Genomic DNA, 14,238 nt, shown 5'->3' with positions numbered 1-14,238 from the left:
ATCGAGAACCTCCTGTATTCAGGAGGTTCCGTGGCCCCAACCACCAGTGTAGTGAGCCGTCTACACGAGCGACATTTCCCCAATGTCGTTGCTGGTACCTCAAACCAAGCGCCACCCCAAAAAAAATGTCGTGTCTGTAGCAGGAGTGGAATAAGGCGTGACACCCGCTATTTCTGTCCTGACTGCCTTGACCACCCTGCCCTACGCTTAGGGGAGTGTTTCCGGAAGTACCACACACAGGTACACTATTAGTATAGGGATTGCGTGACACAGGACAGGCACACAGGGGTCTTAGGGCCCTTTCACACAGAGCTGCTGCAAACCTCTCCTTTCACCTGGGACAAAGTGCATAATGTACTTCGCCACATCTCTGGGCGATTTGCGCTTTGCACATTGTCCCATGGGGAAGGAGAGGTTTGTCCTATAAAGGGAAAAAAAAATAAAAAATCACAGGTAAGCAAAAAAGTTAATGTTCTGTTCCAAAAGTTCAATAAAGTTTATAAAAGTTAATGTTCTGTTCAAATGTTATATAAAGTTAATGTTAATAAATTTATTGCGTTGCGGCCTGTTTTTTTTTGTTTTGTTTTTTTTACCTTCTAGGTGGACCAACCGATCGACCAGCTGCAGCACTGATGTGCATTCTGACAGAAGCATTGCGCTGCTGTCAGATTACACAAAAGTCGGTGTATGCGGCACTGCAAGACGAGATTTCTCCTCTGCAGTAAAAAAGATACGTTTGCCGAGGCTTATGCTTTGGCAAACATTTTTTATAAAAAAAATTAAAAATTCCGACAATGATTTATTCATCCACATCGATTGATGTGAATGGAGAAATCGGGTTTGCCAGGGCATAAGGACTGAGTGGGTTTGGATGTTGGGCGGAGCTCCTATGTCCTGGCAGACGCCTTTCCCCTCCTTTTTTTTTTTGCACATTTTTTGGCAGAGATCTTTTCATCCACATTGATCGATGCGAATCAAGAAATCTGTGCCGTTCATTTTTTCTTTCAGCCCAGAGGCTGAACGAAAAAAAAATATTTCATTACCCGTATGCTCAATATAAGGAGAATAGCAGAAACTCCTAATGCTGGCCATACATGTAATGATTGCGGAGACCCTCAAATGCCAGGGCAGTACAAACACCCCTCAAATGACCCCATTTAGGAAAGAAGACACCCCAAGGTATTCGCCGAGGGGCATATTGAGTCCATGAAAGATTGAACTTTTTGTCCCAAGTTAGCGGAAAGGGAGACTTTGTGAGAAAAAAGAAAAAAAAATCTATTTCCGCTAACTTGTGCCAAAAAAAAAAATCTTCTATGAACTCGCCATGCCCCTCACGGAATACCTTGGGGTGTCTTCTTTCCAAAATGGGGTCACATGTTGGGTATTTATACTGCCCTGGCATTTTAGGGTCCCTAAAGCGTGAATCCAAATGTCTAAAAATGCCCTCCTAAAAGGTACTCATTGGAATTTGGGCCCCTTTGCGCACCTAGGCTGCAAAAAAGTGTCACACATGTGGTATCGCCGTACTCAGGAGAAGTTGGGAAATGTGTTTTGGGCTGTTTTTTTTTACATATACCCATGCTGGGTGAGAGAAATATCTCTGTAAAATGACAACTTTGTATAAAAAAAATGGGAAAAGTTGACTTTTACAGAGATATTTCTCTCACCCAGTATGAGTATATATAAAAATACACCCCAAAACACATTGCCCTACTTCTCCTGAGTACGGCGATACCACATGTGTGACACTTTTTTGCAGCCTAGGTGCGCAAAGGGGCCCAAATTCAAAAGAGCACCTTTAGGATTTCACAGGGCATTTTTTAGGCATTTGGATTCCAAACTACTTCTCACGTTTTAGGTCCCCTAACATGCCAGGGCAGTATAAATACCCCACAAGTGATCCCATTTTGGAAAGAAGACACCCCAAGGTATTTCGTGAGGGGCATGGTGAGTTCATGTAAAATTTTATTTTTTGTCACAAGTTAGTGGAATATGAGACTTTGTAAGAAAAAAAATAAAAATAAAAAATAAAATCATTTTCTCCTAACTTATGACAAAAAAATTTTTCTAGGAACTCACCATGCCCCTCACGGAATACGTTGGGGTGTCTTCTTTCCAAAATAGGGTCACTTGTGGGGTATTTATACTGCCCTGGCATTTTAGGGGACCTAAAGCGTGAGAAGTAATTTGGAATCCAAATGCGTAAAAAATGCCCTGTGAAATCCTAAAGGTGCTCTTTAGAATTTGGGCCCCATTGCGCACCTAGGCTGCAAAAAAGTGTCACACATGTAGTATCGCCATACTTAGGAGAAGTTGGGTGAGAGAAATATCTCTCTAAAATGACAGCTTTGTATAAAAAAATGGGAAAAGTAGACTTTTACAGAGATATTTCTCTCACCCAGCCTGGGTATATGTAAAAATGCACCCCAAAACACATTGCCCTACTTCTTCTGAGTAGAGTGATACCACATGTGTGACACTTTTTTGGCACAATTTTGGAAAGAAGGCACCCCAAGGTATTTCGTGATGGGCATAGTGAGTTCATGGAAGTTTTTCTTTTTTGTCACAAGTTAGTGGAATATGAGACTTTGTAAGAAAAAAATAATAATTAGTATTTTCCGCTAACTTGTGACAAAAAATAAAAACTTCCATGAACTCACTATGCCCATCAGCGAATACCTTAGGGTGTCTACTTTCCAAAATGGGGTCATTTGTGGGATGTTTCTACTGTCTGGGCATTGTAGAACCTCTGGAAACATGACAGGTGCTCAGAAAGTCAGAGCTGCTTCAAAATGCGGAAATTCACATTTTTGTACCATAGTTTGTAAACGCTATAACTTTTGCGCAAACCAATAAACATACACTTATTGCATTTTTTTTAGGGGAGCTGAGGTGGTTAAAAAAACACCCATTTTGGGAAAAATACAAAATTTGCAGCCTTTGCTGCATCTGTTAATAAGCTTGAAATATTGCAATAATATTCTGGGTTTTAAAAAACTCCCTTTTTTGGCAAAAAAAAAAACATTTTACAGCCCTTGTTGCATCATTCAGTGTGAAATACTAGCATTAGATACTGCTGTCATATTCTGAAATTTAAAAAAAACACCCATTTTGGGCAAAATACTAAATTTGCGGCCTTGGCTGCATCTGTCAGTGTGAGATACAAGCTTGAAATACTGCAATAATATTATTTATTTTTTTTATTGATAATTTTTTTCCCCATAAAAACATATGAAAAAAACAAATAACATTACAGGTATACACTCACCTAAAGAATTATTAGGAACACCATACTAATACGGTGTTGGACCCCCTTTTGCCTTCAGAACTGCCTTAATTCTACGTGGCATTGATTCAACATGGTGCTGATAGCATTCTTTAGAAATGTTGGCCCATATTGATAGGATAGCATCTTGCAGTTGATGGAGATTTGAGGGATGCACATCCTGGGCACGAAGCTCCAGTTCCACCACATCCCAAAGATGCTCTATTGGGTTGAGATCTGGTGACTGTGGGGGCCATTTTAGTACAGTGAACTCATTGTCATGTTCAAGAAACCAATTTGAAATGATTCGAGCTTTGTGACATGGTGCATTATCCTGCTGGAAGTAGCCATCAGAGGATGGATACATGTTCTCATTCTGTTTACGCCAAATTTGGACTCTACCATTTTAATGTCTCAACAGAAATCGAGACTCATCAGACCAGGCAACATTTTTCCAGTCTTCAACAGTCCAATTTTGGTGAGCTCGTGCAAATTGTAGCCTCTTTTTCCTATTTGTAGTGGAGATGAGTGGTACCCGGTGGGGTCTTCTGCTGTTGTAGCCCATCCGCCTCAAGGTTGTGCGTGTTGTGGCTTCACAAATGCTTTGCTGCATACCTCAGTTGTAACAAGTGTTTTTTTCAGTCAACGTTGCTCTTCTATCAGCTTGAATCAGTCGGCCCATTCTCCTCTGACCTCTAGCATCCACAAGGCATTTTTGCCCACAGGACTGCCGCATACTGGATGTTTTTCCCTTTTCACACCATTCTTTGTAAACCCTAGAAATGGTTGTGCGTAAAATCCCAGTAACTGAGCAGATTGTGAAATACTCAGACCGGCCCATCTGGCACCAACAACCACGCCACGCTCAAGATCAGGAGATTCAGGAGATTGTCTTGTCCAGGAACACACCCCTAAATGCATTGAAGCAACTGCCATGTGATTGGTTGACTAGACAATTGCATTAATGAGAAATAGAACAGGTGTTCCTTATAATTCCTTAGGTGAGTGTATATGCCACATGTGTTACATAGTCATATTCATGGTGGTGTATTTAGGTCGCCAGTAATACAGATCTTAAGATATGCAGGCATAAGATAAATTGACAAAGCAATATAAAGTAGGGAGGCGGTACACATGAATAATCGATGAAAAAAGGGGGGGAGAGGGGAGGGGAGAGGAAGGGGGAGGGAGGGTCAGCTAAACAGAAGAGAGATTCTGTAATATATAGGGGTGAAAAGCAGTTTGCCTATGAGTATTAAGAGTAATGCCTAAATTTTTTCCAAGGGTTCCAGATATTAAGAAAAACAGGTCTTGTTCTTAGTTCCCAATGGGAGATTTCTTCAAGTCTTTATATCTGGTCTATCTTAGCATACCAACTTTTAAGAGTGGGAATATCTGAGGTAAGCCAGAACCTTGGAAGAAGTAATCTGGCGGATCCCAGCATAAGGGAGAAAAGGGATGCTTTATATTTGGAAATTTTTTGGATCCCCAAGGTGAGGAGAGTTAATTCTGGTGTACAAGCAATGTTAGTTTGACATATTTTGTTTATAGTTCTCACTATCTCTTCCCAACACTCTTTGATCACTTCACAGGACCACCACATGTGGAAATAAGAGCCTTTTTCTTTTTTACATCTCCAACAGAGGTCGGAAGAGTCTTTGTTGTAAAGGCAAGTTTTGTCTGGGGTTTTATACCACCGTGACAAGATTTTGTAGCTATTCTCCTGTGTTCGGGCGCATCTGGAGATCCTATGCGGAGCAGTCAACATGGAGGAGACCTCTGAGCTTGATAAAGAGCGTTGTAGATCTCTTTCCCACAATCCCACTATAGCTGGCTTAGGTTTCAGAAGATGGAGATTTCAGGTTCCTATATATTATAGAGATAGGTTTTGAGGGATAAAGGGAGGTACTCAGTAGTTTTTCAAACCAGGAAAGTTCTCTTTGGGGAGGGGAGCTTTTAAGGGAAAAAAGGATTTCTGTTTTAAGGAATCTCAGTCGAATGGGATTAAGTTTTTTATTTTAAGGAGTTCACATAGTTTCTGGTCAGGGGGTAGGATTCCATCTGAGTCTATTAACTCCCCTATGGGGGTGCTAGAGGATCGTAGGGAGAGGGGAAAACATAATCTCCCAAGTTCTCTAGGGGCTAGGGAGACTATATATCTTGTGAGTAGCAAAGGGGAAGGTAGAGATATGGAACCTTCTCTAGCTGAAAATCATCTTCAAGCTTTTAAAGTGTTCCTAATCATAGAGTTAGGGATAAGGCGCATACTTGGAGGGGGTTTACCGGACAGTAGAAGGGCCCTCAATGGTGAGTCTAGAAATGAATTTTCCAGAATGAGCCAGGTCTTGGTGGGGGAGACCTAATCCAGTCAACTATCCTGGATAAAAGGATGGATCTCATGTAGACCTCAGGATCGGGTAGTCCTATTCCTCCAGCTTTTTTTGGTTTGGAAAGTGTAAGGAAGGAAATACGGGGAGCCTTACCCTGCCATATAAATTTTCGAATATTTTTGTTCAAAAGAAAACTAATTTTGTTAAAAAATTAGTTGGGCAATTCTATTGGAAGAGTCTGCATTAAATAAGTGAGTCTTGGCATTATCAGGGACATAAGAAGGTTTTCTCTCCCAAACCAAGATAAAAAAGGGAAGTTTAATAAATCTAGTTGAGCAATAATGGACGATAATAGATGTTTATAATTTAGAGCATAAAGATCAGATAGATGGGGGGTAGGTTTTACACCTAAATACGTTAATAGTTGGGTGTCCCAGTTAAATGGAGAGGAGGCTTTGAGGGAAGTGAGAGTCGTGGGGGAGAGCCCCATGTGCAGGACCTGGGATTTGGTAGGGTTAACTTTGAAGTTAGATAGGGATCCAAATTGACTTAATAATGAGAGAATGATGGGCATAGATTTGGAGGGGTTGGTCGTAATTATTAGGAGATCGTCTGCAAAAGCAGCTAATTTTAATTCTGATCCCCCAACTTGTAGACCTCTAATATTTTCTTCCTGTCTCAATGCTTGTAAGAGGGTTTCCATAACAAGGACGAAGATAAGGGGGGAAAGAGGGCATCCCTGTCTGGTCCCGTTTCTGATTGGGAAGCTAGAGGAAAGGATTCCATTAACTGACACGGACGCTGAGGATTGGGCATACATCGAGAAGACTGAGTTAATGAAAGAGTCTGGAATTTGAAATTTTTGTAAAGTAGATCGAATATAAGACCAATCCACTCTATCAATAGCTTTCTCAGCGTCCGTGCCAATCAGGATCAAGGGGGTAAATTTGTGGGAAGCGTAGTAAAGGGAATTTAGGACTTTGGTGATGTTGTCCTTGCCCTCTAGACCTTTGACAAAGCCCACCTGGTCTGGATGAATTAAGGTGGGGAGAAAGTTATTCAGGCGAAGGGCAAGCATTTTAGCTAAAAGCTTTAGGTCCGCATTGAGTAGATATATGGGGCAGTAATTAGAGCAGGAAGTGGGGTCTTTACCATCTTTGGGAATAATGTTGATGGTTGCTCTAGTCATATCTGTGGTGATAGGAATCCCAGCTAGAGAAGAATTATATATTGGGAGTAGATAGGGGGTAAGAATGTTCTTATAGGAGGAATAATAAGATATTGGGAGACCGTCAGGGCCTGGACACTTCCCTCTAGGGGTTGTTTTTATAGCTGCCTCCAACTCTACGGCCGAAAATGGTCTGGAAAGGAGGTCCTTTTGGGGAGGAGTTAAGGCTGGGAGGGTAAGGGATTCTAGGAAGTGTTTAATGCGAGGTATCTTTTCCTCAGGGGAGTATTTTAGTTCAAAGGGGGGGGGGGAGATTATATAGTGACTTATAGAAAAGTTTAAATTGTTCGGCAATTTCTTCTGATCTAAACATGGATGTACCTTGTGGGGATTTGATACTTTGGACATATCGGGACTCTCTCCTCTGTTTTATTTTCCGTATCATTTCCAAAGCCTTGTTGCCATGGGCATAAAACTTCTGCTGAGATGATAGAAAAAACTTAGCTAAACGCTCGTTCAGGAGGTTCTTAAGTTCTGATCTAAGGGACAGGAGTTCCGACAGGTGAAGAGCAAGATGAGATTGTTTATGCACTTTTTCAAGTGTGTGAATCCGTGACAGGAGATGATTTAATTTTTTCTCTGATTCCTTTTTGAGGAAAGAGCAAAGGCTGATGATTTTGCCCCTAATATAGGGTTTATGGACGTCCCATATCGTTTGAGGGGAGATATCTGGGGTGTTGTTGAGAGAGAAGTATTCCTCAAGATAGGAGGCAATCTGGGCCTTGTGTGTAGTGTTATTTAGTAAGCATTCGTTGAAGCGGCAATTTGGGGCTCTAGGGGGGGCCTGTCAATAAGTGTAGATGGCATGTTATTGGGGCATGGTCGGATAACGTGATATTACCAAGCTTAGGCAGTTTACATAGCTGTAGCTGTTCTTTGGGGATGAATATATAATCAATTCTAGTATACGTGTTATTGTCCGGAGAGTAGTAAGAAAAATCGATCTCCTTTGGATGTAAACACCTCCAGACATCTACTAGGCCTAAGTTAAATAGTTGAACCTGTAGGGTTTTAAGACCCCTGGTGGAGACTGAGGACTTTTTTGAGGAGGAGTCTAAAAAAGGATTGAGGGTTATGTTGAAGTCACCCCCTAGGATTAAGTTGCCCTCCATATGTTCCTCTATCAGGTTAAGGAGAGAAAGGAACCAGTCTATCTGGCCGGAATTAGGGGCATAAACGTTCACTAGAGTGAAGACTCGTTGGCCTATTAATCTCTTTAGAATGAGGTATCTACCTTCCGGGTCCAGGATTTGTGTACGGAAGGTAAAAGGAAAATCTTTGCGAAAACCTATACTCACACCCCTTGAAGCAGCGCCTCCAGCTCCACAATGGTACCATATAGGAAATTTGGCGTATGAGAGATTGGGGTAATGACCATGCTTAAAGTGAGTTTCTTGTAGGAAAATCACAGAGCAATTCTCTTTCCTCAGCAAAGAAAAGATTCTACATCTTTTGGAGGGTGATCTTAACCCTTTAACATTGTAGGAAACCAGGTGAACGTCCGCCATTATCTTATATAAAATGTGGAAGAGGCTAACCTGGTATTCCCAAGAAAGGCGCTGCTTGGCAGGATGAGAGCTAGAGAGTGTGTGAACACTATAAGGGGAGTCTGTTTGGTAAGAGGAAGAGAAATAACTTGCACAACATAGATCTTACTTCTGATATCGACAATAAAGGAGAACAACATCTTAGGCATGGATGTGGTATACCTGTCACAGTGAAGAAAAAAGAGAACAAATAACAAAAAACATAACAAGAACTTGTAAGTAAGCTCAGAAATGGGAATACTGATTAAGTAAGTTAATGCAGAAAGCAGTAACAGTGGGGGGAGATATAGACATAACGTCATTTAAGTAGGTAGATAGAACCCTCAAGGGCCAATACTACTGGATTGGAAAAGGTCAGGGACCTGAGGTATTAAGGGCTTTAATTTATCCGGTAAAGAAAGTCTCTTTGGAGTAGACGCCAAGTATCCTCTCTTGTTCTTCTGTGATCTTGGGGTGCGCAGAGTCTCCCAGGGGGAAATTTCAGGTAGAGGCGTCAGAGATGATAAGTTCTGAACAATCTCCCAGTTCTCTATGTCCAGAGGAGCGATTTTTAAATGAGCATATGCCTTTTCTAAATCGCCATAAGAGGAGATAGTGGTGCGACGGCCGTCATGGAGAAACGACAGACCATACGGAAAGGACCAGCGGTAAGTGATGTTATGCTGATGGAGCCATTCCGTTAGGGGTTTCAGGGATCTGCGCTTCTTCAAGGTAGATTGTGCCAGATCTTGGAAAACGGCAATATTATTATTTTCCCATCTCAGTGGTTCCGCCTGTCTGGCCCCAGACATTATGGCCTCTTTGACTGGGAAATGCCGAAATTTGCAAATGACATCCTGAGGGGGTTCTGAGGGCTGTGGTTTAGGGCGAAGGGCTCTATGCGCCCTCTCTATGATCACTTCATGAACTGAATCAGGCCCCAGAATTTGAAGGCAGATCTGGATAACAGCATGTGGGACATCTACTGGGGAGACAGTCTCAGGAATTCCTCGGAAACGTAGGTTGTTTCTTCTGCCTCTGTTTTCTTGCTCCTCAATAGCAGAGTATAAGGAGTTAAGGTGCTTCTGGTATTCAGATAAGCTGTTAGCCCGGCCTCCGACTGGTGAGTTATAATGGGCCGCTTGGTTCTCTTCCAGGGATTCCACTCGTCTGCCTATGCGACGGACGTCTTCTTTAATAGAAGCAAGGTCCAGGCTGAGGGGTCCCCAAAGCATCAACCAATGCCTCTTTGAGGTAAGAACGGGAGATGGGGAGGCTGTCAGGGGAGTCGTCTCTTACCCGTTCTGTGTCGCTGTCTCCCTAGATGGTCTGGAGTTGCTGCCTCGTGGAGTGCCGGGCGGCCATCTTAGGTTCCCTGTTCACTGCAATAGCCGCCGCTTTTTTAATGAAACGATCCATGTCTCCGGGCTGGCTGGAGCAACGGGCTTGACTCGCTTGATCAGAGGGCTTTGGCCACCAATCTGACCATTTTGATGACCAGTAGGTCTGTTAAAACAAGCTTAGAGGGTTAAATCAGCGGGAGAGCAGGACTTCACATGAACGCTCGGCTCCGGTCTTGCTCCGCCCCACTGCAATAATATTCTGGGTTTAACAAAAGGCCCATTTTGGGCAATTTACAAAATTCTAAGCATTTGCTGCATCTGTCAGTGTCAAATACATGCATTAGATACTGTTGTTCTACTCTGTTATTAAAAAAACACCCATTTTAGGCCAAATACTAAATTTGCAGAGAATGAGGAGAGTGTCAAATAAGGGACGTGGCCCCGGTTGTGTTGGGCTGGTGGAGCTCCTGTTGAAGGAAGAGGACGTGGTCGATCTGTGCCAGCTACACGCACAAGTGAAACACCTTCCTCAGGTGCGAGTAGACGACAGAACCTTCAGCGTTATTTGGTTGGGCCTAATGCTGCTCTACGAATGGGGATGCCAGGACAAGTACAGGCGATAGCAGATTGGGTGGCTGACAGTGCATCCAATTCCTCTGAAAGATCAGAGTTGGCACTGCAGCCGTAACCAACAGTCTTTAACCTCACCCCCTTGCAAATCAGCCAAGCAGTCTGAGCCCAAAGTCATGCAGCAGTCTCTTCTGCTTTTGATGACTCTGCTAGCAGGGTTTCCCATCCACATATCCCTGCCCCAGAAGTGGAAAGAGATTGAGTGCACCGATGCCCAACCACTTATGTTTCAAGATGAGTACATGGAGGACCACCGCAGCATGTCGGATGATGACAAAACACAGGTGCCAACTGCTGTGGCTTTCTAAAGGGTGCAGACCGACATAGGGGGCAGGGGTAAAGACTGGATGGAAGATGATGTGGAATCCAATGTCATGCGAGTGACCTGTGTAGTTTGGAGGAAGAGGCGGTGGTCGCACAGAGCCACCAGCACGCAGTAGTGTTGATCACGAATATTCGAATTTGAATTTTTATCGCCAATATAGGTACTTTGAAAATTCGCGAGAAAATTTCGAATTAGTTATATATATTCGTAATTTCGAATATTCGTAATATTTTTTTAGATTTTTTTTTCTTTTTTTCTTTTAGATTATTTTTTTTTTTTTATCAGTACACATGATCCCTCACTGCTTCTAGCTTGTGGGCCAATAAGAAGGCTGCAATATACTTGACTTTAGGAGTAGTAGTGTTTGCGAATTTTGCTCTATATTCGTTTTTTTTTTTGAATATTCGCTCTATTGCTATATATTCTTGTTTTAGAATATACGAATATTCGAAAAAATGAAGTTATAGCAATATAGAAAATATTCGAAAAAAAATCGAATAGAGCAATTTAGCTAATATAGTGCTATAATCTTCTTTGTCTAATAGTTGTAAGTTGAAAAATTAGCAATAAAAATTAAAATCCGAAAATTCGATTTTCGAAAATTCGCATATTACACAATCATTACCTTTCCGATTTTTCGAGTAAAAAAAAAAATCGCGGAATTTGCAAATTTTCGACAAATATCTACAAAATATTCGCGAAATATCGCGAATTCGAATATGACCCCTGCCGCTCATCACTACACAGCAGAAGAGGGAGCAGGGTGAAAAAGCGGAGCGGCCGTCCCCTAGACAGTACGCCTGCTACTGCCCACCGCAGCAAGGGACCGAGCACACCCAAAGCCAGCTCCAAGGAGTTCCCTGGTGTGGCAGTTCTTCAGACAATGTGCTGACGACAAGACACGAGTGGTTTGCACGCTGTGCAATCAGAGCCTGAAGCCAGGCATAAACGTTCTCAACCTGAGCACAACCTGCATAACCAGGCATCTAAGTGCAAAGCACGAGCTGCAGTGGAGTAGACACCTCAAAAACCAAGAAAGGTCTCTGGCTCCTCCTGCTTCCTCTTCTGCTGCAGTCTCGGCCTCTTCTTCCACCTCTGGAGTGAGAGTGCCACCTGCCAACCGCAAACAGAGGATCTGCCAGCAACACCACCAGCTGGGTCCACCAAGCATCTCCACAATGTCCCACGGAAGCGTTCAGCTCTCATCTCCCAAACACTGGAGCGGAAGAGGAAGTACCCCGCTTACCCACCCATGATCCCTGGCCCTTAAATGCCGCATTTCAAAATGACTGTCCTTTGAAATGCTGTCATTTCCGTCTGGTGGAGACAGAGAGTTTTAAAAGCCTTATGGCGGTGGCTTTCCCACAGTACTTTGTGCCCAGCCGCCACTACTTTTTCCAGGCATGCCATCCCTTCCCTGCACAACCAAGTGGGGACAAATCAGGTGTGCACTGCTCAATTGCCATCTGTGGCAAGGTCCACCTAACTTCGGATACGTGGACCAGTAAGCACGGTCAGGGACGTTATATCTCCATAACAATCCACACTGGGTAAATGCAGTGGCGGCTGGGCCTGAGGCGGATAGCAGTTTGGCCCATGTCCTTCCACCACCGAGGATTACAGGGCGATTGCCTCCTGTTGCTCCTCCTCCTACTCCGCTTCCTCATCCTCTACTGGCTCCTCATCGGTCAGCGTAAACCTTCACCACCACTTCAGCACAGCAGGGGTAAATGACAGCAGGCAGTTTTAAAACTTATCTGTTTGGGGGACAAACCCCCACACCGCGCCAGGAGCTGTGGATGGTCCTTGAACAACGACCGATGAGTGGTTGGTGCCAGTGAGCCTCAAGTCAAGCCAAGGTGGTTTGCGATAATGTGCAAAATCCTCGTAGCAGCTCTGGGACTAGTCGGTTTGACGCATATCCCTTGCCTGGCGCATGTGCAGAATTTGGTGGTGCAGAGGTTCCTTAGAAATTACCCCGATATGTCAGAGCTGCTGCAGAATGTGCTGGCCGTCTGTGCACGCTTTCGGCGTTCTCACCCTGCTGCTGCTCGGCTGTCAGCGCTGTAGCGTAACTTCGACCTTCCCGCTCACTGCCTTATATGCGACGTGCCCACAAGGTGGAACTCCACCTTGCACATGCTGGCCAGACTGTGCGAGCAGCAGCAGGCGATAGTGGGTAGTTTCATCTGCAGCACGCATGGGTGAGTCGCTCTGCGGGCGAACAGCACCACTTCACCACCAATGACTGGGCCTCCATGCGAGACCTGTGTTCATTGTTGCGCTGTTTCGAGTACTCCACCAAAATGGCCAGTGCCGATAACGCCGTTCTCAGCGTTTCTATCCCACTTCTATGCCTCCTTGAAAAAACGCTGCTGGCGATGATGGAAGAGGATGTGGCACAGGAGGAGGAGGAAGAGGGATCATTTCATAGGGTTTACGGACAGTCATTCACAAGTGGCTCCGAGGGTGGGTTCCTGCACCCACAATCGCCAGGTACACAATTGTCCAGCCAGGGCACAGATCTGGAGATGATGAGGTGGAGGATGAAGAGGAGGAGATGGAGGAGGAGGAACTGTATTCACAGCAGGGTGGCACCCAAACCAGCTATGGCCATCACTGGTGCGTGGCTGGGGATATACAGAGGACACAGACGATACACCTCCCACAGAGGACAGCTTTTCGTTGCCTCTGGGCAGCCTGGCACATATGAGCGATTACATGCTGCAGTGTCTCCGCAACGACCGCTGAGTTGGCCACATTCTAACTTGTGCTGATTGCTGGATGGCCACGCTGCTGATCCCCTTTACAAGGACAACGTCTATTCCGTCACTGAGCGTGATCGTAAGATGCACGAGTACAAGCACACATTGGTAGACGCGCTGCTGGTGGCATTCCTACCTGACAGTGGGGGCACAGTTGAAGCACAAGGGGAAGGCAGGGGAGGAGGAAGAGGTCGCCAACGCAGCTGGGGCACCACCAGCACCTCAGAAGGCAGAGTTTTACCATGGTACAAAATGTGGAAAAGCTTTGTCATCATGTCACAACAACCAGCACCACCAGCTGATATGGAACGTCTTAGTAGGAAGCAGCATTTTCAGCCAACTGGAGCAGTATGTGTGCACACGCCTACACGTACTGAATGATGGGTCTGCCCCTTTCAACTTCTGGGTCTCCAAATTGGGCACATGGCCTGAGCTTGACCTTTACGCATTGGAGGTTCTGGCCTGCCCTGCATTCAATGTATTGTCTGAACGTGTGTTTAGCACGGCAGGGGGGCGTTATTACAGACAAACGCAGCCGCCTGTCCACAGCCAATATGGACAGCTCACGTTCATTAAAATTAACTAGGAATGGATCCTACAGGACTTGTCCGTAAGTTGTGCAGATAGACATGTGTACCGGCCTTAACCAGCCATTGTTATACTACAGCGAAATTGCTTATTGTTGTATTTTGGATATTTCCCACTCTTTTGGAGTGTACCCTAATTAAAAATGTAAAAAAAAATTAAACCAAAAACCAGTGTTGGCTACCTCGTCCTGCTCCACCGCCGCTTCCACCTACACCGCTATGTCCACCGCGCCTCCTCA

This window comes from Bufo bufo, chromosome 5 (genome assembly GCF_905171765.1).
Source record: "Bufo bufo chromosome 5, aBufBuf1.1, whole genome shotgun sequence".
Lineage (NCBI taxonomy): Eukaryota > Metazoa > Chordata > Amphibia > Anura > Bufonidae > Bufo > Bufo bufo.
This window is presented reverse-complemented; position numbering follows the sequence as displayed.